Here is a 25,622-nt window from a genome sequence, read left to right on the forward strand (position 1 = left end):
CCTTTAAAATTATGAAGCACATGGAGCTATACCAAAAGTTATTTTATATAAGATAATCCATTAAGCCATGTAAACACTACTGAATTTTAAATGTCAGGTAGCTCACAAACCACCAGCTCATTTCCATGATCCAGACTCTAGTACATAGGAAAAATTTCTTATTATATAAAGATAATACCAAATTCAACATTTATTATGTGCTAAGGACTGAGTTAAATTCTTTAAAGGTAATGCTTCAATACATTCCCATAAACAACCCTATGAAGTAGTACTATTATTATTGAATTTTGGAAGCAGAGACTCAGAAAGTGTAAGTAACTTGTTCAAAGTCATACAGGTGGCCAGTGGAGGAGATGGGACTTGAACATAGGTGGTTTGACTCTGGTGGCTATGTTTTTAACCACTTATGTTATACTAGTGGCCAGGTGCATGAAATTCGTGCACATTAAAAGGGAATTAGAGGAAATATTTTAATATTGCTATTTGCCCTTTCTCTATAATAGAAGTGTCAGAGATGAAAGAAAATTAGTAAAATGTATATGAAAATCTCCCTCCTGTCAGAGACTGGGGCATGCTGAAGGACCCAGAGTTAAGTCCCCGCCCACCACCTGCATGTGCTTTGAAAACCCAGGAGACCCAGACCCAGCTGGTCCCACCCCCATTGGGTGAGACCCAGACCCGGCCGGCCCCACCCCCATCAAGCCCCTCCAGGCGGGGGGCACAACCTCAGGTCCCCCAGCCTGGCGCCGGGTGGGGGGCACAGTCTCAGGTCTCCCGTCAAGCCCCACCAGGTGAGGGGAGTGGCCTGAGGTTCTTGTTAAGCCCTGCTGGGTGGGGGGTGTGACCTGAGGGCCCCCAGCCCAGTGCTGGGGTGGGGGATGCAGCATGAGGTTTCCCAGCCTGGCACCGGGGCAGAGGGCGCAGCCTGAGGTCCCCTGTTAAGCCCTGCTGGGCGGGGGCCATGGCCTGAGGTCCCCTGTCCAGCCCTGTCAGGCGAGGGGTACGGCCTGAGATCCCAGTTAAGCCCCACCAGGCGGGGGGCGTGGCCTGAGGTCCTCCATCAAGCCCCACTGAGCAGGGGGTGCATCCTGAGGTTCCCTGGCCTGGCGCTGGGGTTGAGGGGCACGGATTGAGGTCTCCTGGCCCAGTGCTGGGATGGGGGGTGTTTCCTGAGGTCCCCTGTCAAGCCACACTGGGTGGGGGGTGCAGCCTGAGGTCCCCTGGCCTGGTGCTTGGGAGGGGGGCATGGCCTGAGGTCTCCTGGCCAGGCACCGGGGTGGGGGGTATGGCCTGAGGTCCCCCATCAAGCCTCACCAGGTGAGGGGCATGGCCTGAGGTTCCCCATCAAGCCCCACAGGGTGGGGGGCATGGCCTGAGGTCCCTCGCCCTGGCACCATGCAGCCTCAGGTCCCTGCTGTTCGGTCATGACATTATGGCATCCTGGCTAATTTGCATATTCCTCTATTATATAGATAGATAGTCCCTCAAAGGAAAGGAAATTAAAAAACTTGCTTGAGTTATCTTAGATTCTTTCAACAGATGCTCTGTCTCTGAAACCAAACTTGCATAGACAGAACACAAATATGCCCCATTAACAGGTTCCAGTATACATTTGAAGAACTAAACTGAAGTATGTTTGTTCTGGAAAAGATGTGTCTGTCTTGCCAAGGAAATTCTCTGAGGGTGGGAAGATGAGGTTAACATAAAAAAAAAAATTCTATTTATATCAGAGAGGAAGGAGGAAGGAGAGAGATAGAAACATCAATGATGAGAGAGAATCATTGATCAGCTGCCTCCTGCACACCCCACACTGGGGATTGAGCCCACAACCCGGGCATGTGCCCTGACTGGGAATTGAACCCTGACCTCCTGGTTCCTAGGTTGACGTTCAATCACTGAGCCACCGTGGCCAGGCCATGAGGTTAACATTTTTGCCTGTGAGTGTTGGGAAAGAAGGGCCCTTGAAGACATTATTACTGCTAACCTCCAGCTAACTGAGGCCAGTGTCCTGGGGGTGTGACCTAAGCAGTCACGTAAGCCTGGCACTGAGCAGGTTTGTGCTCAGGGTTTACATGCTTGGTTTCCTGCTTTGCTGTCAATGTCTTGAAATTTTTAATGCTGTTTGAATAAGGGGCTTTTCAAATTTTGTAGCCAGTCATGGTTACGTTCTTATGGCAGCTAATTATTTGACAGTGGAGAAGGGGGGTGGACTGGCAATACCAGAAGTGCTATCAGCAAAGGTCCTTCTTTAATGACCGAGGTTCTGCCAGTATCCTGGACTCTGAAGGGAAATGCTCGGGCCTTGAATTTCTAGGCTGTAGAATATCCAATTTTCTGATTATTTGGTGATTCTATAAGATCACCTGGGGATTGTTTTAAGATATTTATTCTTATCCTATAAGAATACTAGTCTATCTTAAAGGGAAAAATTATATGACAGATAGTATTTTCCAGATTCTTTTTTTTTCTTTTTTTTTTTTCAAATTTTTATTAAGGTATTATATGTGTACATATCTTACCATTGCCCCCCCCACCCCACTCCCATACATGCCCTCACCCCCCAATGTTTTGCATCCGTTGGTTACTCTTATATGCATGCATACAAGTCCTTCAGTTGATCTCTTATTTCCCCCACCTCTCCCTAACCTTACCGCTGTAATTAGACAGTCTGTTTGATGCTTTACTGCCTCTGTAACTATCTTTTGGTTCATCAGTTTATAATGTTTTTCATTATCACCAAATGAGTGAGATCATGTGGTATTTTTCTTTCATTGACTGGCTTATTTCACTTAGCATAATGTTCTCTAATTCCATCCAGGTGCCTACAAATGGTAGTAATTCCTTCTTTTTTATGGCAGCATAGTATTCCATTGTGTAGATGTACCATAGTTTTCTGATCCAGTCATCTGCTGACGGGCACCTAGGCTGTTTCCAAACCTTAGCTATTGTAAATTGTGCTGCTATGAACATAGGGGTGCATATATCCTTTCTGATTGGTGTTTCTGGTTTCTTAGGATATATTCCTAGGAGTGGGATTACTGGGTCAAATGGGAGTTCCATTTTCAGTTTTTTGAGGAAACTCCATACTGTTCTCCACAGTGGCTGCACCAGTCTGCATTCCCACCAGCAGTGCACAAGGGTTCCTTTTTCTCCGCATCCTCGCCAACACTTGTCGTTTGTTGATTTGTTGATGATTCTTAAAGGTCTTAGTTCTATTTTCATCCTTTATCCTGGTCTGATGGTTTGCTTTTGATCAATTTAACCATTCTCTTTTATAATAAGCACCAATCAATGAAATAAGATACAATATTTCCTTTGAACAGGATTCAATATTTATCTTTTTTTTTTTTTTTACTATGTAAGTTACATTTCTATTATCCTTAGTAAATGTGAATGCAGTTTGTGATTGTGTGTGTGTGTGTATGTGTGTGTGTATCTGTGTGTGTGTGGGTGTGTATAGGCTCAAATACTCTATAACATCAGGTTTGCTAGTATATAATTTGGTAACAGTGATGTTATCAACAGTTTTGATTTTTAATACTTTAGTAATACTACCTAGCTGCTGCGGCTTTTTATTTCCTCAGAAAACTCACTTAGAGCCTTTATATGGTCTATGGCAGGGGTGGGCAAACTTTTTGACTCGAGGGCCACAGTGGGTTCTTAAACTGGACCGGAGGGCCAGAACAAAAGCATGGATGGAGTGTTTGTGTGAACTAATATAAATTCAAAGTAAAGGAGCGGAGGGAAGAGCAAGAGAACCGGAGAGAACAGCCGGATCCGGCCCGCGGGCCATAGTTTGCCCACGGCTGGTCTATGGTCATATTCATCTGCATTTGCTTCTGACAAACATATTTGTAATCCAGATCTTATTTACATGATTATTTTCTTTTGCATAGTTTCACCTCATTTCTGCAATCTTTGAGATTTCCTGCTGTGTTCCACTATTCTACTACAATGGACACTAGGGAAAAACACTGATTTGTATAGCAGTTTCTGAAAAACCATTTGTTTTTATTTATTATTACTATATTTTGCTGGATATTGAGTTTAATTTTAGTTAAAACAGAAATTCTGTGGGGAATGAGTTCTATAACCTCCAATTCTAATGAGTTGTATGTTTTACTGCTGCAGACCCAGCAGAGGGAGCCCAAGCTAATGAAGGAAAGGAACTGTTTTGATGACTCAGAACTAGCAATTCATAGTCAAAAGGTGATGGGGAGGAGGGGGGAAAAGGTTGGGTGGGGAGAAGTCAGGATGTGTGTGTGTGTGTGTGTGTGTGTACCTAGGTGTGTTAGAGGGTAGAAGGAAGAAGTAAAGTAGAAGGTGCAAGCCATGTACATTTTAATATGTACTTAAAAGGTGGGAGCTATATTACATCTTCTGAAGGAAAATGACAGAGCCCATGGAGAGAAGCATTTGATTTTCAGATCCTGAGAAGGTACCTTCACACTAAATGTATAAAATCACTTTCTTCTCCTTACTTTTTCATTTAGTCAATTCTCCCTTTAAAACTCCTTTAGATTGAATCCTTATACATTTCTACTTTTTGTGATTTTTATAATTAGGGTAATTTCCCAGTGAAAGCTTTTCTTACTTTCCTTCTTCAGTCCATTAGTTCACTGGCCCACACATTGTATGTGCATCCCTGTCTGAACGCAGAAAACCTTGGAGGCTGTTTAAGTTCAGGTGAGAGAATATTCAATAGATTAATCAATTAGTCCGCCAACTATCCAAACAGTATTTATTGAACTTCTCATAGTATATGAGGTGCAGTGTGTGTGTGTGCGCCTGTTTATGGAGGAGGGTGTGGCCAGGAGGGAAAATCAAAACTACTTTCTATTCTCAGTGAACTTACATAATGTAGCTGAGTAAATAAATATCTTTGGTAAAAACAAAACATTATGTAACCAAAGGCTAGGCAGTAGTTTAAGGTGCCCCCAAAGGAAACTGAACATAATGCAGGTGATCATAGAGGAGAGATGCAGATCCTTGAGGTAGCTGGCAGAGCACAGAAAGGCTTCAAGGAGGATATGACTGGGCCTGAATGAGGAGTGGTTTTGTGAATGGTGAGAGGGGAAGGGAGGAGGGGACAGGGCTTTCCTTGGTAGGGAAGCAACGTGGGAAAAACTGTGAGCAAAAACGTATGGTTTATGTTGGAGATAGGGGTCACTGTGTAGGGTTATCCTTTTTGTGTGCTGCATACTCTGGAGGGCTGCCATTCACAGCAAGCCTAGGTGGATGGTGCTCCTGGAGGTACCCAGTGCCTTAGAGTGAGCTCTGGAGTGACTGTGGTCATGTTGAACAGTGGTTCCTCACTTTTGGTGTATTTCACTGTCAATCACTCTATTGAGAGGAATCTATAAAGAGGCAGTAGCGCACAGTGGGTCCAGACTGGACTGTGTAATCAGGCAGCCTAGATTTGAATCCTGGGCACATCAGAAAAACAGATGTGTGACCCAGAATAAGTTTCTTAACCTCTTTATGCCTTATTTCCCTCATCTATGAAATGGCAAGATAATGATAGTACTTAGTGCGTGGAGTTATAATGGTTAAATGAAGCAGAATGTCATCTGCTTAAAACAGTGCCTAAAGACTGGCGAGCCCTGAGTGTTAGCTGATATCATCAAAGAGCTAATGTGCCCCTAAAATGGAAAAGAAAGCAAATATCCTGCTTTTTAAAGTTTTAGAAATACGAAAATTCTGGGTCTCATCTAGACTACTTTGACTTTTGCTGGTTATGAATGAAGCCGAGTATATGGTTTAAGATTGTGCTAGTTTCACAGGCTTAGCATCGTTTCTGGAAAAACAAAGATGACACCCATTTCAAGTAAGAGAGATGCTTACCTGGGAATTCGGTGGCCCTCTGCACTTGCAGCGCCTCCACATTGTCCAGCTGTTTTTGAACCATGGACAGAATGGAAGCTCCTGTGCCTGGCATTGACTCTTTCCTCCTCCTTTTATGAATGGGCCAATGATCAAAAGGAGGTATGATTTTGAAAATGATCCCTGTTCTCTTCTACAAGTTTGTTGGCACTCCTATGCTTAGCTAGGTGGAGCAGACGTGTCTACAGAATGTCTTGAGGGACGTGTAATTAAGTATCTTCCCTACTGGCTTATCATCGCCAGAAAATGAAAGCCACATGTATTTTAGGTCACTTTATAGTTTACAAATACTCTCTTACACTTCATGTCTTTTCCTAGAGCATTCATGTGAATTTGTTATTATGTCTTCCATTTAATAGATTGAAAACTGAGTCTCAGTAGAGTTCAGGGACTGACTCAGTCTCAAACACAAATCATTGTGGACTTTGGACTTGATCCCTCAACTGAAGATTTCCTGAGGCTTTAGTGGCACCATACTTTTTTCCTAATTAAATTGAAAGCCTCATGATTACATCGGCTCCCCCAGGAAGGATGGGGTCTCTCTAAATTTCTCATATTGGTGTGAGATTGGATTAGGATTGCTTTGGAAGATACCCTGATATTCATAGGGGATGTGATACTGGGCAGAAACATGAGGTGGGAGAAATAGTGGGCAGAGTTAGAATCTACCCTGAGTAGTTTATAGAAATCATAATTTATCCATTGGAACTGAAAGGCCTGGATGGGATACTCCACTAAAGGTTCTGAGTAAAGGCAGTGGGAACATGGAAAACAAACAAAACAGGCAAGACTGGAACCTAGAGGACCTAGAGCAGGCATTACAAATCTCCATAATTTTATGTAGAGCTGATCCTGCATTTGGGTCAGGAGAAACCTGAAGCCAAGTAACCGAGTAGCTGTAACTGTCGGGCTATGTACTCTACATGAGGGGAGAGTATGGAAAGAACCTGCTCTTCAGTGCTTCCTCTTCTCTCTTGGGTTTGGACAAAAGCCTTTATCAAATATGTTGGCCATGTTCATCATCATCTCCTTTTTTATTATTTAATTTTTTCAACTACAGTTTACCTTCATATTATTTTGTATTAGTTTCAGGTATACAGCATCTTCTATGTTAGTGTTTACATTACGGTCTGAGGCATCTCTATAAATGGATTTTGCTTAACAAATTTTATTACTGTTGACTGTTTCAATTATAAATTTCCAACATTGTGAAATTCCTAAATGGGACTCTTTAAAAAGAAATAAAAAATGCCTATTTAATGAGACCATTGAAATGTACAATGCCATATTCTCTTAGGTGCTTGGTAATTATAAGCATAATTGAACTCAATCAACATTTGTGGGTACTTTTATTACATAATTTATCATAGTTAGTCCCATTTTAAATTTATTTATGGCTCCTTGATTATATTAGGGAACAAATTTTTGTTCTTTATATTAGCTAGTGCAGTGCTTTGCCCATAGTGGATGTTTGTTAACTGTGTTAGAAGTTAAGCCCTTTTACTTTTATAGAGTATAATGGTGGAGAAACAGAGAAACAAGAGCTCCTCTGAGATAGTGGATATTTGGCAATTAATTTACATTTTGGTGTGCCATTACTTAATTTGTGAAGTTATATTTAAGGTAGAGGTTAACTCAATTTTAGTTTAGAGCAGAAATCAAAACACTAATATAAAAATTATTATAAAACAAATTAAATCATAATAGGAATGAAAAATATAAAAGGAAGTTTATATGTGGAGCAATAATTGTGCTTGCCTTTTCCTCACTGCTGTTTCTGCGTGTGGTGTATATATGTGTGAATTTGTGTGTGTTTCAATTAGTCAAAATAGATTTTTAAATTGCTATGGTGAGGGGAATGGGAATGCTTAGTTGTCAGAAAAAACCATCTTCACGTTTCTCTCTTTTATAATTATCCTAATTATATATGACAAAATTAGCAACTTCAATTTCTACTGTGCAAGATTTTCTTTCATTTACAAAAGTATAACTAACTAACATCAGAATTTTGGGATAGTTTATTTTAGAATCATGTAATAACAATTTTCTATAACTAGAGATTAATACCTGAAGAGTAAATAATTCATTAAGTGTCAAAAAACATAAAGTTAGATTCTTACCTCACACTATGTAGAAAAAAAATCAACAGCAAAGGGATTAAGGATTTAAATGTCAAAAGCAAAGCTTTGAAAACTTAGTAATAAATATAGATGAATATATTTTAGACCTAGAAGTCAGGAAGTATTCCTTAAAGAAGAGATAAAACATGTTGACTAAGAAAGATAAGACATAAATTTCACTATATTAAAATTAAAAACTTTAGTTCATCAAGAAACCACTTAGAGAAAATGAAAAGTTTACAAACTAGGAGAAGATATTCACAATATACCCAACTATAGAAGGATTGATGTCAAGAGTACAAAAAACATCCCCTAGAAATCAGTAAGAAAAATGGACAAAAGTCCTTAATAGACATTTCACAGAAGAGAAACTCATGACCAACAAACATATGGAGATATATTCTTACTTCATATCATATCTGTTACTAATCATGAGAATGCAAGATAATACTATACTATCACTTTATACTTTTCTTTTGGCAAAAAAATTAAAAGCCTGATAATATAAATTGTTGGAGAGGATATAGATCCATTAGATGTTCATGCTAGTCAGAGTGCAAATTGGTGCAATCATTTCAGAAAACGAATGTTTTTGGAAAAACGCATATTCATATATCCCGTGACTCAGGAAATCCACTGCTAGGTATTTAATACAATTCATTTATAGGTACAACAGAAAACATGTTCAAAGATGTTCATTTTGGTGCTTTTTAAGCAACTACCTGCAAACGGTCCAAATGCACATCAGTAGGAAAGTGGATGATTTAACTGTGATATACTAACAATAAAATATAAAAGCTGTTGGATGAAGTACAGCATTTACAAATATGAATGCATTTTAGCAATGTTATGCTAAGTAAAAACAAAGCAAGCTCAAAGTTAAAACAACAGAAATACCACTTAAAATACAGATAGATATAATAATTCTGTATACCAAGGAAGTTAAGAAAATGATGAATATGGAATGCAGTATAGTTAGTGCCTCAGATCTGGGAATCAAGAGGAATGTCATATGATGTGACCATGAAGCTGAACATAGGTTGTGTGTAATCAGAGTCCTCTTATGTTGACATAGGCTATATTATGTTACAGTTTTTATATTATTTATAAATGCAATTTTATATCTATATACTAGTACATAAAAGCCTGAGCAACTGGCCGACTGGCCAGTAACTATGATGTGCACTGACTACCAGGGGCAGACATTCAACACAGGAGCTGTTGAGCTGCAGTCACTTGGCAGCAGGGGTTCTCGGGTGACACACCCGGAACCAGAGAGGAGGGAGCCTGATTCCAGGGTGCATCACCTGAGAACCTCCCTCTCGCAATCTGGGACCCCTTGGGGGATGTCGGAGAGCTGGTTTTGGCCTGATTCCTGCAGGCCAGGCCGAGAGACCCCACCAGTGCACAAATCTGTGCACCAGGCCTCTAGTGTTACATGAAATGCCATTTTTAAGCTCATTCTCAGATTATCTGTGTCTGTCACGTAAAAAAGGAAACATAAGGATCATTCTACTTCATTTTCTTGGTGCTCATTTTTATTATATTTGATCTATTTTTCAAAGAAAAAAAATTAAGGCAATATATGAGACCAGTTTTCACTGTAAAAGTATTTAAATCTCAAAGATGTGTGGTTTTGGGTTGAGTACTCTGGGTCATGTATGTGGAATATTAAAGATAAAAATTTAATTTTCTAAAAATGCATTTCCCAAATATACACAGTTTTTTGTATTTTGAAAATAAAATTGGAAGCATCTTAGAATAGCAAAATTTAATTTATTATGAGTTACTGTAAATATAATACAATACAAATATTAGGTGACATATACAAGATTCAAAACAAGCACAAGAGCTAATCAATAAAAGGGATAGAAATTTCAGCTTACAAAAATAGCTGGCAATTTTAAAAACAGGAAATCCTATTTTGTAATAAAACTCAAAATATCCTAATATATAAAAACCCAGGGTCCGTAATGACCGAAGGCTCGACTGACTAGAAGTCAGTCCTGCAGTCAGTGCTGGGTTGCCGTGGTGACCTAGCACTGACTGCTGAGGGGGCTGCGGATCAGGCCTGGAGAGAGGCATGGACAGAGAAGTCTGATCTGTAGCCTCCATGGCAGCTGTTGATCAGCCCTTGCCTCTCTCTTTCTCTCTGGGTTGGGCCGACAGCCACACCTCTCTTTCTCTCTGGGCCTCCATGGGGCTGCTGATCAGCCCTGCCTCTCTGATCAGGCCCGGAGATAGGCTCGGAGACGCTGACTGGCTTAGAAACCGACCAATCAGAACCAAATCTGGGTGAAGTGCGAGGAACCAATGGCTGCCTAGGAGGCGGAGCTTTTGATGTTGACTGGCATAGAAACCGACTAATCAGAACCTAATCTGGGTGAACTGCAAAGGCAGAACCTAAGGTGGGGGCTGAGGAGGGGTTTTAAGGGCAACAGCTGTTTGGTGTAAGGTGTAAGAAAGCTGTTCAATTTTTTAATGACCAGTTTGGTAGTATAGTGCATATGGCTGGCTATCAGTCCAGATATAGGGATTATATATTTTTGTCTGCTAAGAGCATCTCCTCCTGATGAAAAAGGCTTTCCCCTCCATTTAAGCAATCCTATCCTATATAATCTATCTATACTAATAAAAGGGTAATATGCTAATTAGACTGGTTCGACTGGCCATCTTCTGGGTGTCCGACTTCCTTCCAGACAAAGCCATGGTGGTGGGGGCCGATGCAGAGCGGGCAGTTGGGGACAAAATCAGGCCAGCAGGGGAAGGCCATTAGGGGTGATATCAGGCTGGCAGGGGAGGGCAGTTGGGGGTGAGATCAGGCTGGCAGGGAAGGGCAGTTGGGGGCGAGATCAGGGTGGCAGCGGAGGGCAGTTAGGGGCAATCAGGCAGGCAGGCAGAGAGGTTAGGGGTGATCACATAGGCAGGTGAGCAGTAAGGAGCCAGCGGTCCCAGATTGCGAGAGGAATGTCCCACAGGAATTGGGCCTAAACCAGCAGTCGGACATCCCCCAAGGGGTCCCCAATTGGAGAGGGTGCAGGCTGGGCTGAGGGAATCCCCCTCCCCATGCACGAATTTCATGCACTGGGCCACTAGTTTATTCATATTTGTATTAGTTTGTTAGGGCTAACATAAGAAATTATTATAGACTGGCCCTAGTCCGGTGGCTTGGTTGGTTGGAGCATCCTCCTGTACACCAAAAAATTTGCAGGGTCTATCCCCAGGCAGGGCACATACCTAGGTTGCAGGTTTGATCCCTCATCAGGGTGCATATGGGAGGCAACCAATGAATGTTTCTGTTTCCCATCAATATTTCTCTCCTCCCTTCTTCTCTCTCTAAAAATAAAATATCAAAACAAAACATATCCTTGGGTGAGGATTAAAAAATTATTATAGACTGGATGGCTTAAACAATAGAAATTAATTTTTTTACAGTTCCTAAGCCTAGAAGTCCAAGATCAAAGTGCTGTCAGATTTGGTTTCTTTTGGAGCCTCTCTCCTAGGTCTGTAAATGGCCATCTTCTTGCTGTGTCCTCACTTGGTCTTTCCTCTGTGTGGCCACATCTCCAGCCTCTTTTCTTCTTATAAGGACACCAGTCATATTGGATTAGGATTCCACCCCACTGGCCAATTTTAACTTAATAGCCACAGAGTAGAAATCAGACATAACCTTGAGAAACCAGGACTGTGGGGGAGGGCAAGGGAGGGTACATGAGAGGATGCATTTTTACATGTAACAAGATGACATTTCATCACATGGATATAGAAATGTCAATATACAAAAAGTGGTGTTTCGTGATCACCTGAATTTATGGTCTGTGATTTGGACCTGGAACTGTATTTTTTAAATATTCGATTTAGTTACAACAACCTCTGCTAACAAGGACTGAAAAAGATTGAGCTGCAGTATGGCTTGATCCAAGGCTGAAGACTCATGAACTGTAAAATCTTACCAGAGCTCTTGTAATATGCTGTCATAAATTGACAAAAACAAAAACAAAAACAAAAACAAACACCCCAGTACAGTGTGAAATACTGGCCTTCTGCAGTATCATGAAGATGATCTTATATATAAACTTGGAAAATGGGGGCCTGGGGAGAAAAGCGTACACAATCTTGGTGCAAATGTAAGTTAACTCTTGTTATTCAATTTGATGACGTTCTGGTCAAAATGAATTTATTAGTCTTTTAGACTTGAAATAAAAATAAAAATGGGAAATAGCAAAATTTTAGGGGGGAAGGAATTACTCCAAGTCAATACTAGTATTTTGAGACAATAGTTAAAAAGAAAGGTATTGTGTTATTTATAGAAATTAGCCTTAGCCTAAATGACCTAAATCATACTGCATTTCAACCAATCCATAATTAGATCAGCCCACGTTCAATTAAATGATGCCCTTGAATTAGAATATGTCCTATATCAGAACTATGACATGTTATTAATAAAAATAAAGTTCTTGCAGGAATCTTATACAAATTAATAAAAATAAAGTACTTGCAGGGACTCTTAGAGTTATAAATCATACCAAGAAAAACAACTTGTATAATTACAATAGTGACAAGTGATAAAATATGCCTGGTAATGTTAAGTAGTGGTTAAAATTCTGAGCTTTGGATTTAGATCAACTCTGATTCAAAAGCTGGCTCTACCACTCAGCTGGTGTGGCTCAGTGGTTGAGTGTCGACCCATGAGCCAGGAGGTCACAGTTCAATTCCTGGTCAGGTCACATGCCCGATTGCAGGCTCAATCCCCAGTGGGGTCATGCAGGAGGCAGCTGATCAGTGATTCTCTCTCATCATTGATGTTTCTATTCCTCCTTCCCTCTCCCTTCCTCTCTCTGAAATCAATAAAAACATGTTTAAAAAAATGCTGGCTCTACTGTCGAGTGTCTGTGTGAACCTGGGCAATGTACCTGGCTTTTTTAAAAAAATAGAGTATATTTTACAATTCCATAATATTGTACACATTAAATCTGATCACGTATTTAATGTGCCTGGCAATTGTCATAATTTATGTTATTATTAAAATTTTTACTAATTGGAGGTTTTTAGCAGCCTGACCCATCATATAAAATGTTGTGGGTTTTTTTGGCTTAACCATTAGTTATTGAGTCATATGATTTCTGCATTTCCTAAATAATTTAATTTTATTACACATTAGAAATTATTGATACACGATAAAAGCTTTCCTATGGCTTTTCACAAAGTACAGCTAAAAATACATGAAAATATAGTGAATAAAAGAATGAATTCTTTAGGCAGTACTCTTTATGACTTCTGAAACAAAATAGGAAAAAGAGAAGAAAATTTTAATGGCCTCTGGCAGATATTAATGACAGTAATAATGTCATAAATACTACAGTAATGTCTATTCTAGCTTTCTTATTTTAGTCATCCAGGAGATTTTAACAAAATAAGCCAGTGAGCTTTTATATTTTAAAGAGGAGGTTTTGTTATGAATTTTCTCTGAGGGAAGTGTAAGTGCAGAAGAATTAAGAAGTTCATTAATATCCTAATGAAATAACTCTTCTTTCAGGCCTCCTATTTCAGTTTCCTCTTCCAATAAAAGCCTTACTTAAGAAACAAATTTATTTCATTAAATCAGAATTCTGAAAGTGTTGAGATTCCTAGACTAAAATAAAGAAACCATGGTTTTAAAAAGTCTTCATAATTCACAGCTTAATTTTTGTTTTTGAGATAGACTATGATTTATTTGGAAAAATAATGTGCAAGCCAAACTTAGGATTCTGGTGGCATTTATTTGAGGTTCTCTTTGTTTATTCTTTCTTTGTTGCCTTTTGCCATTTTTGAAGAAATGACGTCTATCTTTTTCCCTAGTAGCTTTATTAACTCTCATTAGTCCTTTTCTCAACACTCTTTTTTTTAAACTCATAGATGCAGAGAACAAACTGATGGTCTGCAGATGGGAGGAGGGTGGGGTGGGGCTGGGTAAAAAAAGGGAAAAGGGATAAGAAGTACAAATTGGCAGTCATAAAAATAGTCATGGAATATAAAGTACAGCATAGGGAATATAGTCAATAATATTGTAGTAAGTATGTATGGTTAACGTCAGAATGTTAATGGTAAATGGTGCCAGACGTTAGACCCCAGTCCTTGAGTTTTGGCTAAGAAAGAATTCAGAGCCAAGACTCAAATACAAATGAAAGTTTATTTAGAAAGTCACAGAGGTAGAAAAAGTGAGCCAGCTGGGCTGTGTGGATTCCAGAGACAAGTTACAGAGGTGAAAGAAGGACCCTTAGAGCTTAGGAGAAAGAGAGCAAATATATGCACCGTGAGGGAAGAAAGGGAGGAAAGGCATGGGAGTACTCAACAGAGAGCTTGGTCTTTCATCTTAAGGGCTTTTAACTGGAGATCTCAGGGGATGGTCTCAATAGAACATTCATCAGCTTTCCGGGCGTGTTTCCTCTGAGCTGTGGTCTCCACTGATTGGTAGTTACCAGGGCAGGGGATCATTAGTCATTGCAGCTGGTCCTGGTGTCAGCCATGGTGCTGCCCCACCTGGCCTTGCTGCTTTTCTGGGCCTAGAGCTGAACAACTGAGGCCTAGATGTTATCTTTAGGGCTTAATGCTTAAAGGAGGGATTCAGCAAAGGCTTGTATGGGAGTCCTATACTCTGGCCCCCTTGTTCCTCCTCTAAGGGGGTCTATCACATGACTAGCAACATCTCAGGGGAGGAAAGGTCAGGGGAGGGTCTGACCCATCTGACCAGCAATGTGAAAGGTCAGGGGTTCTAAACAGCATGGCCAGTGATATGTTAGGGGAGGAAAGGTCACTCTGGGGACAAAGTCCCAGCCCAGTTTTGCTCATTACTAGGCACCCAGGGCTTCCTGCTCTGTTGACCTTCTATACCTAGCCTATTGTTTCTACTCTGCTCATGTCTCTCTAACTGCCTACTATATCAAGATGGATAGTCTTATTGGGGTGATCAGACATAAAGTATATTAATGTTTAATCACTATGTTGTACACCCGAAGCTAATATAGTATTGTATGTCAACTAAATAAAAAAAAGGAAATATCAGATTCATTTTACACTTTAGCCTGAACTGCAGTGACATAAATTTTTGTTTTGCTTTAAACTTTTTATGAATTAGTTTTATTATTGGTGAATTTTAACAGTATAAGCATATGAAAGCAAAAATTAATGCATGAAGAACATTAAGAAAGCAGAATGTTTCTTGTTAGGGATTTTGTCTTGACCTTTTCCAATGAGGGGAGCAGCAAAAAGGGAGATAGTGAGTTAGTAAAGAAAGGGTATTGGTACTTGCAACCCTGCTTATTCCTCCCTCCCTCACAATACCTCCAGCTGTTTCTTTCCAACATGGGCAGAGCATAATGGCTCTTGCAAAGAAGGGTGGCGAGAAGAAGAAGGGCCATTCTGCCATCAATGAGGCAGTGACCAGAGAATACACCATCAACATTCACAAGCACATCCATGGAGTGGGTTTCAAGAAACATGCCCCTCAGGAACTAAGGAGATCTCGAAATTTGTCATGAAGGAGATGTATGCATTGACACTAAGCTGAACAAAGCTATCTGGGCCAAAGGAATAAGGAATGTCCTATACCGTACCCGGTACAATTGTCCAGAAAATGTAATGAAGATGAAGATTCACCAAACAAGCTCTACACGTTGGTCACCTATGTATCTGTCACCACTTTCAAAAATCTACAAACAGTTAATGTGGAGGAGAATTTACTGCTGATTGCCAAATAAAGTTATAAAATTGCAAAAAAAAAAAAAAAAAAAAAAGAAAAGAAAAAGAAAAAGAAAGGGTATCATTTCTTGAGAGAGTTTTTACTAGAGTCAAAAGGTAGCAGTGATCCTTTGAAAATAGAACAGTCTACAGTAGTAATTGAAGGTCTTTTACAAGTCCCTTCACTGTTGCTGCTATTCCTGACAGTGAAGCTATTTTAACTTTTAATTCGCTGAAAGGCAAATAAGGCAGCTGTCTTCACAGTAGGAAGTTAGGGGTGAGTGTTGGAGAAACAGCTTCTCCTTTCATGTAAATTAAAGGAGAATATACTAGAGAAAAGTTTACAGTTACTCTACAGACTCTCAGCAAGCAGACCAGAGTGCCATCTTCAGTGATTCTCTTACACCTTCTTTTAATTTGCCAAACACATCAGATCTGAGGGCAGTTTTTAGATTGACAGCAATGAAACGGTTGCTGGTTGAAATGGGGTCCTTTCACAGAGTCACAAGAAAAGCATTTCAGGACCCTGTGAGAAGATGAGATGTAGTGGTAAGGCTCATTGGAATAGAAATAAAAGGCTGCCCCCAAGTTCTGGATGGCTCATCTCTGTCCATCTTGCTGTGGAAGAAGTCCAGCCTTGTCTTCATCAAGCCCAGAAGAAGGACCAGGGTCCAGAAATTCTGTACCATTGGTCCAGTCCATGCCAAAGCTTAGTCCATTTTAGTCTCTGTCCCCACTTGGCTTAGTCTTTGTTCCTGGCTCTGCCTAGTGCTGTGTTGCTGTACCCAGTCTTGCCTCTGGGCCCATCTGGCTACTATGGAGAGAGAGAGCTAATGGGAATGCAGGAGTGCAGGAATGAATGGAAAACAAATGCCTGTTACCAAGCCAGAGGCCTTTGTTAAGCTTTGATTATATTATCTCTGGCTTTCAAACTGACCAATATCTTTCCCAATCCTTCATGGGATTGTGCTGGGCCCTCTCCCTAACCAATCGGTCTTTTTCCAGATTAGACATTTCCCCTTCATGGTTGCCATCTTGGCTTCTACTGTGCTTGCCCCATAGTAGAATACCCTCGCCATGCACCCATCACAGGAATTTCCACTTTATAGTTTTCTCTCTCCCCTGGTAATCCCGGCTAATGACTGGTAACCATCCTTCCTGCTGCTTCCAGGATTAGGTCCAGGATGGAGGATGCAGGGGTCCTCTGTGGATCTGTGAATGCTGCAACTTCCTAGTGAGGCAGACTTATTGTCCTAGTCAGCTCCCTGGTAGATTAGGCTTAATATCTGATTCAGCGTTCTAGTTTATTTTGCTTAATGTCAGATTCCCTTTGCTCCCTTCCTTTATTAATACTAGCTATGCTAACAAAACATCCCTTCCCTTTTGCCTCTTCCTCAACCTTCCCAAACATCAAAACACAGAAAACTTTTTGGGTGATGCCTGAGTTTAGTATTCTACTTAGTGCTTTGGTAAAACCTCATTCTTTCCTTTATGACATTCCTTTTTATCAAAGCATTTTCCTAGAGGAATTGAAGCACATGTGGCAAGAACTAAGATTGCACCTATTTTTCATTAAAGATGTTAGCATCTTCATCAGTGTTGCACGTGATCTACTAATGGCAATAGCCTCTGGATGGATCCTTTTGAAGTTGCCCTCTAAAGGTCTCATCAGAACGCATTAGTCTCTGCATTATCCCCTTCTGACTTCTGGTGGTTTTGTTTTATTTGGCTATTGATTGGTATTACACATTCCTCTTAATGCTAACATTAGGTGATGCTTTATAAGAGCACTTAGTGGAAAATTATTGTATATAAGTAGAAAGTTCATGAGGTAGTTTGAACTATGAGTCTGAGATGCATCATTAGCCAAATATATGCTCTAACTATAGGACTGATTGGGAATTTTGGTAAGTTGATTCATTTAACATCTCTCCTATACTTTTTGTCTTTTGTAGGGTAAACATGTATTATTTAGATGAATGCAAAACTTCTCTTTGTATTCAATATAATACATTTTTAATGGCTAATGATTGTGTAGGTAATCTCATACAGGGGAGCAAAACCATTTTACAAGAGCAATCCATCCTAAACAAATTAAAAATGAAATCATCATTCCTGTCAGAAATGGGCAGGAAAACAATGGCTTATTAAGAATTTGCATTCCCTTTGGTGAAATATATTACCAATAATCATTGCAGTCCGTAAGGCAAGTGGTTTGGCGTGATGTATTAATTTGCACTGATTATTAAATGGTTTAGAAACCATTTTTGTTTTACTTTTTTGGATTTTCTCTTCTGGGAACCTGCAGTCCTCACATTCCTTGTGTAAACAAGTTTGCATGATGGTAATCACACTGAACCTGTATGGTATTAGGACAAATACAAATTAGGAGGCTCAGTTCTCCCTGTTGAAAATAAGGGAAGAGACTGCTCTTCCCCATGTTTTCTTAGAACATTTACTTTAGCAAACTTGTGAGTATTTTCTCCTCACTTTCAAAACGTATATGAATCCTGAAAACTGGATAGGTCTATTCCTCAAGTTTATGACCCAGGGATATTTTCCTCAAGAACTTGGGAGCCATCTATTTGAAACGTAAACATCAAGGAAATTAGCATCCCTGTATTGCAGTGTGAAGGGGAGGGCAGGAGCCAAATTTGGTGGGAGTCTTGTACTAAGTTGCAAAACTACCTCTTGTCATAAAGATAGGAGAGGTTTGTTTTTCCTCTAGATAAAGCCAATTACCAGGTACATTTAAGATGAACCACATGTGACAAATGACGCTGTCAAGTCCTCTTACTTGAGGACTAGTTATTGTTTATCTTGAAAATACGTAGCTAATGATTTGTATCTGCTAGGGAGGCTATATAAAAGAATGAGACTTCCTTTCATCTTTGCACTTTCTTAGCAGATTGCATGTGATGCTCTCTACATTCTGGTTTAATGCTTCTTCAAAAATAGAAAATTTTTTTTCTTTTTCTCTGTTACCTTTGGGGAGAGGACTTGTGAGTTCTAAGAAGATTTTTTTAGTCATATTTCCCCAACAGTTGTCATGGACTATTATAAAAAGTAGCACTTTGACCAATTTGTGCCTTTGGTTGTTCTGTGTCTTTCATTCTTTAATCAGATGTTCAATTCAGAGTACCCTCTTGGCTAAAAAGCACTGAGGATTAAACAGTATTATGTAAAAAGAAAACAAGACATTCATTAGCATTTTTTTTTTTTTGCGAAAGAACAGCTTTCCAAATTCAACTGAAAGCTATTGTGCAGAGAGCATTAGCTAAGTGGCACGTTTGTCACTTTTTCTTTTAGTTATTATTTAAATCCTCTCAAACAATCTATTTTTAGGCTAATATTATTTCATTAAAGTTATTACTATTCATTTTAAATATCACTTGCTTGCAATTATATAGTCTGTAGAATCCTGCAAAATGTTAAACTTGGCATTGCTAACTCAAAGGTGACTTGTGGCACAGGAATGATTTATGCCCGTGGAATTGCAGAGGTCTAAAAATAGGGCTTGATGTTACATTAATATGTACTGCAGTACACAGGCACAATAGGGTTAGAGGAGATGGGGTTTCATCCTAGACTCTCAGTTTGCTTGCTTTTGTCTCCGAGTCTGAGCGGCACTGGAATAATTAGACATTGCTCATTTGTCATTTGTATCATTTCCCATCAGTGCATACCATCCTGCCCTGCCAGCTCCCAGGTGTGCACAAGGAAGCATGTAGTCTGCAAATAGCCATTCTGCACAACTCTAGTTGCTGTCTTAATTTGAAGATATCCTCTGTACATTGGAGTGGACAATGACAGACCATTGCTGCTGGGTTCTGATGGGGTAAGTATGTAAGTATGACTTTGACCTTAGCATGAGATCAGAAACGAAAGTGTCCAGCTAGATATACAGCCAATATTATAGATTCCAGGAAGATGTTTCTATTGACAAGGTGAATGCAGCAGTTCTGGACAAGCAGCATTTCTGAGTGAATGGCAAGCATTTTGGTCAAGGTTTCCTCTGGTCTGATGCGTCTGATTTCAAATGTAATGAGTGAGATGACAGGCGTTGACAGGTGCCTTTCTGAGTATGAACTCTGATCACATGAGAGGAAGTCATGTAATTGAGTTCACACATCTTTGTCAATAGGACTATAGGTTACTTGAGCATAAGGATGTGCTATAGAAAAAAGAAATCAAGGCTAGTACCAGCCAGAATATATATGGGTGACTTAGGAATTGGGTAGTTTCTCTCCTTGTTGGATGGACTGTTGATAAGACACAAAGGTGATGGAGAAACTGTGCTCAGCATAGTCCCAAAGCCTTCTTTAATGAAATCTATGAAGATTGAGCATGATAGTTATAGGTTCACTTAAATATCATGAGTTGCTAACTTAATTTTTCTCTACCAGAATACATTTGATTAACTTACTTTATAAGCTGACGAGAGAGTTGGGTTCAGGATATATTATTGTTTTGTAATAAGGAATTGTTTAGATTTGGTGTTAGTTCTGGAATTCTGAAAAGCCATGGTAATTTAGAGCATTTCTGACACTGTTGTTTAATAAGTAGCTCAGTTCGTGGAGTTTATGGAAAAGATCTCAGGGATCACCCTCTCAGCAATAATTTTACATTTTTTAATGGCTTCCATGTTGCTGTGGTGAAACAATGTAGAACACTTTTACTAGTCACTAGTTGCCAATTTAAATGCACACTGGGAAGAGTAACCTGACTTTCAGGGAGTATTAAGTTGATCTTAATAAATGTTGATGTTTAATTGTGACCTTGAAGTTATATATATATTTTTAAGGAGTAGAGCGATTTTTTAAAAATATATTTTATTGATTTTTTTTTACGGAGAGGAAGGGCAAGGGATAGAGAATCAGAAACCTCAATGAGAGAGAAACATCGATCATCTGCCTCCTGCACACTCCCTACTGGGTATGTGCCTGCAACCAAGGTACAAGCCCTTGACCGGAATCAAACCTGGGACCCTTGAGTCTGCAGGCCAATGCTTTATCCACTGAGCCAAACCGGTTAGGGCTTGAACTTATATTTTTTTGAAGAAAAATGTCTCATGTTTTCCTGACATGAACAGTTGAAAAGTCAAGATACTGTGGCTATTTTTAAAAATGGACTTAGATATTTTAAATATAGCAATAGTTTCTGAACGCAACCTATTCCATTTTAATACAAATAAAACCTAGTAAATCTGCTCCATTACCTACATTATACTAAAAAACATATATAATCAAAGGAGGCCTGGCTGGTATGCATCAGTGGTTGAGCATTGACCACTGAACCAGGAAGTCATGGCTCAATCTCCAGTAGAGGGCATGCAGGAGGCAGCCGATCAATGACTCTCATCAATGATGTTTCTATCTCTCTCCTCTTCTCCCTTCCTCTCTCCGAAATCAATAAAAACATACTAAAAACAAACAAACGCGGAGGACAAAGCACTAGTTATAGTGAGAGCAGAAAGGAAAATTTCCTTTTACACTCGTAGAGTTAACTATGCAGCAAGAGGAAGCTTGCTCCCACCAGCTTCACTTCAGTTTCTTATCCAGGCAAATTCCTACTTGTCCTTCAAAATCCATTAATAATGTTGGCTTTTTTTTTTCCTGTGACTCTTTTCCCAACCTCTTGTTCTACCCACAGGCAGAGATGATTACTCTCTCAGCACTTTGTTCATAGCACTGCTTTATAAGTTTTAGAATTTATTTTTATATTTTCCTCCTTCCCTTGACCGAGTTCCTTGAGGACAGGGATTATTCCTTATTCATTTCAATATGCCAATGCCCAATGCCATTACATCTAGAGTGGGTATTCAATAAATACTTGTGAAAAGTGGGAAATGTTAATAGACTCGCAAACAGACTTCAGAAAGGGTCCATCCTGACGGTGGTGATGGTGCATGCCCGCTGATGGATTGCTCTCCTAAAAGCTGCACCTAGGCTCCTGTAACCCATCAGCTGCAGACCACCTACCTTGGAACCCACTTGCATGTTACAGTTCTTTGTCTTTCAGGAAAAAAGCCAGTTTTGGGTTTATAGCAGAACTAACTCCCGATCTAAGGAAATTTGATAACAAACTATTGTATGATGAGTGTGCATCTCCAAGTAAATGCAAAATACCTTTAATGTAAGTTCAAATTCATGGTAAGCATGATAATGGATTAAAGATGTTTCAGTTCTTTGCACCTTTAGACTTATTTAGGAGATGGTCTGATAATTTGGTGTCAGCCATATGGGTCAAGACGCTGAGTCAATTATGTATTGGCTCTTCTTGTGTCATTGGTCAAGAAACCTAGATTGTGAAGTGCTGGCTTTTCAAGTAGCCCTGATATTTGAGGGATCTCTTAGAATCTTCAGGACTTTCCTGGGCCTTGGTTAATTCTAGAGTATTCTTTAAAAAGACTCTGATTCAGTTATTATTGAATAATCTGGTACTAACTTAGGCCATTTCTGTATTGTGTGTGTTTGCACATGTGTATCTGAGTTTCTGTATATATGGGCATTGTCTGAAGTCAGTTTAGGCTTCCATAACAGAGAACCATGGACAGGGTGGCTTCAACAACAGACATTTATTTCTCAGTTTTGGAGCCTGGACGTCTGATATCTGGTTGCCAGCATGGTTTGTTCTTGGCAAGGGCTCTCCTTTTGGTTTAGTTTTCTGATGGTATTTTCACATGGGAGGGAGGGAGGGAGGGAGAGAGAGGGAGAGAGAGAGAGAGAAACTGTTGTTTTCTTTTTTCCCTGTAAGGGCACTAATCCCATTCATAAGGACTCCACCTTCATGACTTGATTACTTCCTAAAGACCCCACCTTCTAGTACCATCATGTTGAAGGTTAGGGTTTCAACATAAGAATTTTGGGGAGATACAAACATTTAGCCCATAACAGGTATGTCTTCAAGTGTCACAATTAAGAAGTATTCCATAGGAAACTATAGGATCTAGTTTATCATAGTGATTAAGATCTCTTTTTCTGATTTATCTCTACCACTTAAATAATTGTCTAAGCCTTATTTTCCTTGGTTTCTGTGATAATGAAAATCAAAATAATACCTGCCTTTAGGCCACTGCATGAGTTGAGCATTGTCCATGCCCAGAATCATCATTCATATTGTAGTCTATGTGACTGGCATCTCCAAATGTGAGGAGCATAATGAATGAAGACCTGCTTGGTTATGAGCAGTAATGAGTCACTACACCTAGTTAGCTCTGCTTGACATTTAGGATGTGTACAATAAATGGCCACTTTCATCCTTATAGGAAGGTTATCAGTGTGTTTTTTTTGTTAATCCTCATCCAAGGATATTTTTTCCCATTAACTTTTGGAGAGAATGAAAGGGGAGGAGAAACAGAGAGAGAGAGAGAGAAACATCAATGTGAAAGAGACACATTGACTGGTTGCCTCCCAAATGTACCCTGACCGAGACCAGGGATCAAGCCTGCAACTGAGGTATGCACCCTTGACTGAAATTGAACCCAGGACCCTTCATTCTGCTGACGCTCTAACCGCTGAGACAAATTGGCTATAGTTCACTGTTCTTTTAAGAAGGCAGAATAGGATAAGGGATATGACATGGGCTATCACAAATGATATTTTAAAGTGATGTTAACAGTTGAGTAAGGGATTGAAAATATAATCCATGTTATAATCATTGCTACAATCTATGTTTAGAAGTCAGCTTGTTTGCTAGAAATCCCAGACCATCCTATCTAATAAAAGAGTAATATGCAAATTGACTATCACTGCAACACACAAGATGGCTGCCCCCATGTGGTCAAAGATGGCTGTTGCGATGTGGACGCAAGATGGCTGCCACAAGATGGCCAGCAGGGGAGGGCAGTTGGGAGGGACCAGGTCTGCAAGAGAGGGCAGTTGGGGGCGATCAAGCCTGCAGGGAGTGCAGTTAGGGGTGACCAGGCCGGCATAGGAGGGAAGTTGGGGGCAACCGGGCCTGCAGGAGAGGGAAGTTGGGGGCGACCGGGCCTGCAGGGAAGGGCAGATTGGGGGGGGGGAACCCAGGTCTGCAGGGGAGAGCAGTTGGGGGGGACCAGGCCTGCAAGTGAGGGCAGTTGGGGGTGATCAAGCCTGCAGGGAGGGCAGTTAGGGTTGACCAGGCTGGCAGAGGAGGGAAGTTGGGGGTGACCAGGCCTGCAGGGGAAGGCAGTTAGGGGAAAACAGGCTGGCAGGGGAGCAGTTAGGCATCAATCAGGCTGGCAGTGGAGTGGTTAGGGGGTGATCAGGCTGGCAGGCAGAAGTGGTTAGGGGCAATCAGGAAGGCAGGCAGGTGAGCAGTTGGGAGCTAGCAGTTCTGGATTGTGAGATGGATGTGTGACTGCCCGTTTAGGCCCGATCCTGGGATCGGGCCTAAACGGGCAGTCAGACATCCCTCGAGGGGTCCCAGATTGGAGAGGGTGCAGGCTGGGCTGAGGGACACCCCACCCCCGTGCACGAATTTTGTGCACAGGGCCTCTATTACTGTATAAATGTACAATCACACATTTTATGTACTTGGAGGTGATTTTCTACCTCCAATCTTGCTTTCTGAGACATCAATATTTTAGAATATAACTTTAACTAGATGTAAGGGAATAAACTGAGGAGGCCTCTAAAGTAGTGATTCCAAAGATTTTACTATGAAGACAGGGAATTGACTCTGAGTTCTTCCAGAATTTTAATGACTCTTAATAAACTTATAGTTCTTAAATAATATGGTTATCTTGTTACCCTATGCACAGAAGAGCAAATCTCAAGGAGTGAGTGTGTGTGTGTGTGTGTGTGTGTGTATGCGTGTATGCGTGTATGCACCCATATGTATGTGGAAAGCTACTATTATGAAGGGGCAGTGTTTATGGTGCATACAATACACAATGATAGCCAGTGGAACAATCTAAAGCTTGACCTAGAGGGGTAAAAAAGAAAAATGAAAACAACACCAAAACTCCACATTGCTATCCCTGAGATGTTAAGAAAATATGTTCAATATTTTCTATTTTAAAAGGAAAGTCACATTTAAAATGCATTCCCATTTTATGGCCATTTGTTAACTAAAACATGACCTACGTGAAAACAATTTGGTAGCTAAGAGGAGTCAGCATGATATGGTTAAAACAGAAGTTGGAGTTGGACTTAGACTGGATTTACATTTCATCCAGATTCAAGTCTATGCTTAAGGGATGTGGGCAAATTACTTAATGCTCTGAACTTGGTTTTCTTACCTTTCTTATATATGAAGTGGAAGTGATACTTCCCACCATACAGGGGTATTGTGAGGCTCCATTGACATCATATGGTGTCAAGTGAAGCCAGCATTTTGCTCCCTCCCAATATACTAGTATTAGTTTTCTCCTCATCTGCTTGGTGAAATTTGTTTATCTGAAACACCCCATTCTCAATGAGATTTCACTACATTGCTATTTCTCTGGGAATTAAATTTATAATGCACATCTCAGATAATAACTGGTCATTGAATTCAGTAATTATGAACTCTGAATGATTTAGACACTGCTAAAAGCCTGCAGGTATCAGTCTGTAGTAAAGTGCTAGGGTGGTCTAAGAGTTTTAAAAGGATTTGTTTTGTAGTTTTGTGAGGTTTCAGGAATGTTATTACTTCCTAGGATGAAGAAGAAAAGATAAATTTTATTTATTGCTAGTGCTACTGAATTTAAGAAGACTGATCACATTTTTGTGTTAAATGCACTTTTTAATATAGTTCAGATAATGGTAGTGGGCTGTGTTACAATTCACTCCCCCTACCCCCACTTACTATTAGGTGCTTCTTGTTATTATTATATATCTGATTGATTTGGAGGATATTCTAGAGACTTACACTATTAGGCAGAATGTTTCTATATTTTGTGATTTATCAGTTTCGCTCTTTTATTATTACTACTAGACT

At 40.1% G+C, this 25,622-nt stretch overlaps 1 protein-coding gene and 1 pseudogene across 4 annotated transcripts in view; both read left to right on the forward strand.

The window, feature by feature from the left end:
- The window catches only part of TAFA2 (TAFA chemokine like family member 2), a 510,824-nt gene that overhangs the window by 70,979 nt on the left and 414,223 nt on the right, over nucleotides 1-25,622 (forward strand). The window lies entirely within an intron of this gene.
- Nucleotides 15,359-15,739, forward strand: LOC308244216 (large ribosomal subunit protein eL31-like; annotated as a pseudogene). The gene has a single exon. The product of its transcript is annotated as a large ribosomal subunit protein eL31-like (transcript).

The sequence above is a fragment of the Plecotus auritus genome, assembly GCF_963455305.1.
Source record: "Plecotus auritus genome assembly, chromosome: 3".
NCBI lineage: Eukaryota > Metazoa > Chordata > Mammalia > Chiroptera > Vespertilionidae > Plecotus > Plecotus auritus.